This window comes from Mustela nivalis, assembly GCF_964662115.1.
Source record: "Mustela nivalis genome assembly, chromosome: 19".
In the NCBI taxonomy this organism is placed as follows: Eukaryota; Metazoa; Chordata; class Mammalia; order Carnivora; family Mustelidae; genus Mustela; species Mustela nivalis.
This window is the reverse complement of record NC_139038.1, coordinates 11,722,815-11,728,814: the sequence shown is the minus strand read 5'-3', so window position 1 is coordinate 11,728,814 and position 6,000 is coordinate 11,722,815. Positions and strand designations below refer to the sequence as shown.

Sequence of the window (6,000 nt, the reverse complement as noted above, 5' to 3'; positions counted from 1 at the left end):
GCGTCTGCCTTCAGCTCAGGTCATGATCCCAGGGTCCTGGGATCGAGCCCCACATTGGGCTCCCTGCTTGGCAAAAGGCCTGCCTCTCTCTCTCCCTCTGCTGTTTCCCTTGCCTGTGTTCTCTCTCTCTCTCTCTCTGCCAAGTGGGTAAATAAAATCTTAAAAAAAAAAAAAAAGAATGTACAAATTATTTTAGATGTTTTGATATAAGGCTTAAATACACAATGTAAGTCGTTGTGATGACTTTAGACTTCAGTTTGGAACTGGGCTCATAGGTGCTTATTACATTGTTAAACATAAGTTCGTACAGTAGCAAAGTAAGCAAGAATTATGGTTTTCAGAGAGAAGGGCTCGAGGTGAGATCTGACTGATCTCCTTCGGGACAGCTGAGGTCCAGATTTAATGATAAAAAGAAATACTGAATTTCTTAAAAATAAAGATATATAGAAATGTGGGGACAAAAAGTAAAGGAGAAATGAAGTTTTGCTGACTGTACGGTAAACGGCGCCGATTGGAGGTTTTTTCCCGGAGCCTGCCGGCAGGCGGAACAAAGCAAGGCCGGCACCGACTCTACTCTCTGTTTGTAATCAGCGTTGACCAGACGGAGGTCACTTGGCACGATATTGGGATCTGTCTTTTACTGCCGCCCTGCCTTTCTGGAAGGCGTCCTTATCTCTCTGTTTCTGGTCCAGTTTATGAGAGGGGCACAATCAAAACAGGTTGAACTCGGCTCTCTCTGACATTTCCTATACCTGCATGTAAGCTGTTGAGTCAAGACATTTCTCTGCCCTTCCGGGGTCCCAGGAAGACTCCGTGTTGCCTTGAATGGTGCTTTGTGGCTGCTGGAGAGAAAAAAAAAAAAAAATGTTTGTCCCTTCTTTGAAGGTGGGTACCAAGAAAAGCTGACAGGACAAATTGAATGGGGAAAATCAAGACGGCATAGGATTTCTGTGGGGAAGAGTTTTCAGGAGGAATTCTTCTGACTATGGTGCATGGGGGTGTGCGGAGTTCTGGGGTCCCCAAGACCACCAGTGCTTGAGACATTGAAGGCAAGTTCAACGTCCCCAAGTCTACCTTCAGGTTTGGTAATTGTCTAGAAGGACTCGCAGTCCCTGACAGCCACAAGATACGATGCTACAATTTATTATGGAAAAAGGATAAAGACTAAAATCACCCTGTAGGCCAGAGTGCCAGCAAGTTCCACATGTGGAGCTTCTGGTGGTCACCCCCCAGTGGAATCATGGACAACAGTCTCTTCTCCCAGCAACGTGTGACAATATGCGTCCAGTGTTGCCAGCTGGGGAAGCTCACCCAAGCCTTGAAGCCCAGAGCTTTGACGGGGCTTCCTCATGTCAGCAGGAGTGACCACCCCACGTGGCTTGACCATAGTCTGGGGCTCCGCTACTCAGATTCTCTAAAGCCAACCCAGGTATGAGGTGGTTTTGGACCATCCCATGCTTTAGGGACTCCCCATGGCTGTGCCCCTTCCTCATCCCTTGCCAGTGAGAACAACCCAGTCTCGAAACAACACAGGCCTATGGGAGCAGCGTCTCTAGATAGTAGAGTCGCAACAGTCCTCCTTTGGAGAGCAGTTGCTGAGACAGAGTCACTCGTGCGCCATATTTGTTGAGGAGCACCTGGGGGTGAGAGACGGGTAGCCCCACAAATGGCCATCTTATGTCCCTGGAACCTGTGACTATATTATTACCTTACATGGTAAAAGGGACTTTGCAGCCGGGAATGAGTTACGGATCTTAACACGGGGAGGTCGGCCTGGATTATCGGGGTGATCAATACTATCAAAAGGGTTCATAGAGTAGTGAAGGTCAGAGGTCAGAGGGTCGGAACAAGAAGGAGGAAATGTAGCAGTAAAAGGAGAGGTCTTCGAGGGAGGTTCGAAGATGCCTGTGACAGTGTTGGCTTTGAACATAGAGGAAGAGGTCAGGAGTCAAGGAAGAAGCCCGTCTTAAGAAGCGGGAAAAACCAGAGAAACGTTCTCCCACAGAGCCCTCAGAGGGCCTGCAGCCCTACCGATGTCTTCACTTTAGCCCGGGGAAGCATGTGACCTCCAGATCTACAGGACAATGCCTTTGTGTTTGTTTGAAGCCACCAGAGTTTGTGGTCATGGGTTACGACGGTCCTTGGAAACCAATACAGTGTCCAGGCGAGTCTAGCAGTGATGCTGGCGTCTCAAGGACAGCCTTGACCAACGGTCCAGGGAGCTCTGGAGTGAGCGAAGCCTTCAGAGCTGCGGGGCCCGGATGGCCAGGCCTTCACAGCCCTGCGTCTGCCCGACGGTGCTGTGCTGGAGTCGACGGGGAAGTGGCCGCCCGCCCAGTGAGGGCCGCCTGCCATCAGCGTCTCCCATTTACCTAAAGGGACGCCTGTGCATTACGTCCCAACGTGTGCACGTCATTACGTCCACACAGTCACCCTGTTTCCCCCTGGGCCCCGTGCTTAGGTCAGAAGGAGCAGAAAGAAGACCTGTTCCTGGTTTTCTTTCGCAGGGCAATAGCATTTTCATGACAGTTCCGGTAGAAGGTTCCAGAAGAAGGGAAGCCTTCGTGTGTGAGGCTAATTAATCCATGCAGGCAACAGAAGAGGAAGGCCGTTGGCTTACTCCAAATGTGTGGCTCTTCTGTTTGTAGGTTTGCTGACGGTTCCCAAGGGCCCAGGGGGCTGTCAGGATAGAACCCTCAGGACAAGGCGCGTGGCCCGGCACAGGGATGTGGCCGGGGGAGGCTAAAATAGTAATAGTAACCGCCAACACTTGGTTATTGAGGATCATGACCTGTTCTAAGTGCTTTACAACTTTGCCACCTGGGACGCACAGTCTGCAGCTGGCCGCACCCGGGAGCTCCCCAGGAAACGCAGACCCCGAGGCCTCACCCCAGACTAGCAAATGAAAGAGCATTTTAGCAAGATCCCCAGGTCATTTAGAAGCAGGTACAAGTCTGCAATGGACTGCTTTCCTTGCATGAACTCTTTGCCTTCTCCCGGAAAGCCTTAGGAGGGAGCTGCGATTATTCCCGCTGTAGAGATGATGGCGTTTGGGCACGGAGGGATTAAGTGATCTGCCCGGGCTGGTGAGGGCTGAGCCAGCATTGAATTGAGGTCGTCTGTTGCAGATCTGAGACCTGAAGCTCCTGAGGAAAGAAAAAAAAAAAAAAAGTGACTTTGGTATTACCCAGAGCTAGATTCAGTTCTCAGGTCCTTCTTCCTGGCTGTGTGACTCTGGACAGGTCACTTCACCTCTCTGGGCTGCTATTCCCCCATCAGTAAAGCAGGACAAGGACAGCGTGTACTTCACAGGGCGTTTGTGAGGCAAGAGAAGAAAACGCACACGAAGACTTCGCAGTTCGCGTCCGTTCCTGTTAGGATCGCTGTCGGTTTCACTGTCTTCCTTGTCATTGTCGCTGTCCTGATGGTCATCGCCGTCAGACTGCCAGGAGGAGCACCCAGGTTCACGGGGACAGGACCCACGGGAACTCAGCAGGGAGTCACCCGACTGGAGTGTCACGTTGGTGCTGACCAGTGACCTTGATGCGCTAACCACAGACCCAATTTTTTTTTTTTAACCTCCCGAAGCCCCTGCGAGGTTTGTGGCTCCTGATGTGTCGAGAGCCACGACTCCGTATCTTCCTGGGAGAGTTAACTCCAGGGCAGTGTTCTCCCCCCAAGTGGTGGTTGCCGTGGAAACAGGGGCCCCTCGGGGACCAGGACAACGCCGGCAGAGACCTGACTCTTCATCTCCTGGGAAATAATTGTCCAGTGTTTCCTGTGCCTGTTATTCCCAGGTGACGCTGGCCAAGAGAGCGCACGCTGCGGGGATTCCCCACCCCCACCCCGAGCATCACCTCTTCTTTCTGGCTCTTGCAAGGAGTGTGTCTTCTGGCTTGTGTTTGGGTCTCTGCCTTGGTGCTCACAGGCCGGGTCGCAGGCGGCACGGACTCTTCGAGGATGATTTCATTTTCCAAGCCTTGCATTATCTTGAAGCTCCTTGCCGATGTCCTTTTAATTTCTGGGACTCCTCCTTTGAACACTGCCCTCCCTTATTTAAAAGAAAGCCAGAATCCTCAAGGCTCTGTCTGCCGCAAAAGAGACTCTCAAGGAAGGAGGCCACCGTTGTCCGAATCGCTCTGTTTCCTAAAGTCTGTCTTCCCTGCGGGGGGAAGGGGTCTGTGTGGGTCCCCAGAGTGCCCCCCACACTTCCCCTTGAGCGAGCCGCAGCCGTTCTAATCCATCCATATGTGGGTGCGTGTGTGTGTGTCAGGGTGAGGGGTGTGGACAGCAATAGCGTTCCCTGGTTTTCCTTATCACAGCCAGGATGGCCCAAGATACTAAAAAGAACCTCACAAAATGGCAAGGAAAAGCAAAAGAGAAACAAAGAAAAATAACAGAGGCATGAAAACAGCCCAGAACGCTGGGACAGGTGTCTAGGCTCTACTCCCAGAGTTCTCGCCCCTCCTGTGGGTCCTTTACCTTCCAAAGTCCGGCGTCCTCCCTCTGCTGTGACCGCCGCGCAAGGAGCTGGTTACCCGGTCACTTCTTGAAGCAAAGGCCAAGAAGAAAGGTTCTGACTCTGCTGCGCCCACCCATTTCCCACCAAGAAGGAAGGGAGCATTCTAGAATAGAGCAGGATGTAAGAGAAAAGATTGCATCTTACCCTCTTACCATCTGGCCCTCTCAAATATTTCTATAGATGGGACTTACGTTTGTGGTTAGTCAGGATAAACGAAGAGCCGCTTGACTGTCCTGACCATCCTCACATCCTCTAGAATCCTCTCTGCTTAGAAATCAACCAGACTTCGCCCATCCCTTTCTCTGTTTCTTGCTTCCTCGCCCCCCGTCAGTCCATACAGTAAATAGAGTTTCAGGGCCCCTGCGTGGCTCCGTCTGTCTAGCGTCCGACTCTCAGTCAAGGCTGAGGTCATGATCTCAGGGTCGTGGGATCGAGCCCCGTGCTGGGCTCCGTGCTGGGCTCTGTGCTGGGCGCGGAGCCTGCTTAAAGTCCTCTCTCTCCCCCTCTCCCTCTGTCCCTTCCCACCTCTAAAAAAATCGTTTCAACGGTGTGCAAAGTGCCCTGGTAGGGGGCACCGTTTTGAAAATCTGTTGAATTTCAGCCCATGTTTCTGTTCCTAAAATGTGCTGGGCTGAATCGCACTCGACCTTGCGAAGAACGAAACCGCTCTGTAATTCCTCCCTCCCTTTCTTCTCCACAACCTCCCCAACGCCGGACGCGATGTGTTCCCAGTCTGTGTGGACACCCGCGTTCCTGGTAGCCTAGCCACGTGCCCCAGAACGGGTGTGCACGCGTGTGCCTGTGTTTGGAACGACTCCCCCCTTTTCTGTGTTCGTTTTAGGTCCACGGACCCGGACACCTTTTGGAGGTCGACTCGCCAAGCCTTTAGCAGCTCAGCAGCCCCCCACCGTCCCCCCGTCCCCCGCCGCCCACCCCTCGGGACACCCTGAGCCGTCCCCTGGAGAGGCAGCTTACGCAGATCCTGGGGGCTGGCGGGGAGCTGAGCGGGTGCGTGAGCGGGTGAGAGCACAGCTGTTCTCGTGATGCTCCCGGACCGGCCGTGCGCCGCGGGGACCTGTTTTCCAGCGGCTGATGGGAGGGAGGCAGCAGATCGCATCCCGGCTTGTCCGCGGAAACCGTCCCCCAAACGGAGCGGCACCGAGGCCTGCTCCTTCGCTCCCCTCACTGTCCTGGGGACTCTGTTCCTATTCAACAAAGCTTCCTGCCAGCGTTTCCTTCCGAGCAGGCGCAGGAGGGGCTCTCAGGGAAGCCACGGCCAGAAAACCGCCGTTCCGCTCCCCAGCGGCCCGCGTGGCTTCCCTGCATCCTTCTCCTTAACGGCTCTGCCCGGCGACATCCGTCCGAGACATTCACGGCGTCGGCCGCACAAGCCACCTGGATGCCGGGAGCCAAGAGCCCGCAGGATAGTGAGAACCATTTGCTTTTAGGCACTGCCTCTCTTTCTGGGCTCTCCAAGG

At 53.6% G+C, this 6,000-nt stretch overlaps 1 long non-coding RNA gene across 2 annotated transcripts; it reads right to left on the bottom strand.

Moving 5' to 3' along the window:
• Positions 1 to 362: 362 nt before the first annotated feature.
• LOC309854015 lies at positions 363 to 5,877 on the bottom strand. 2 transcript variants are annotated; one of them, XR_014306057.1, is made up of 3 exons: positions 5,498 to 5,877; positions 4,483 to 4,625; positions 363 to 842 (listed from the first exon to the last, which is right to left on the bottom strand). It is a non-coding gene; the product is annotated as an uncharacterized lncRNA (long non-coding RNA). The 2 variants fall into 2 exon arrangements; XR_014306058.1 differs by lacking the exon at positions 363 to 842 and adding an exon at positions 3,042 to 3,146.
• Between the last annotated feature and the right edge of the window lie 123 nt (positions 5,878 to 6,000).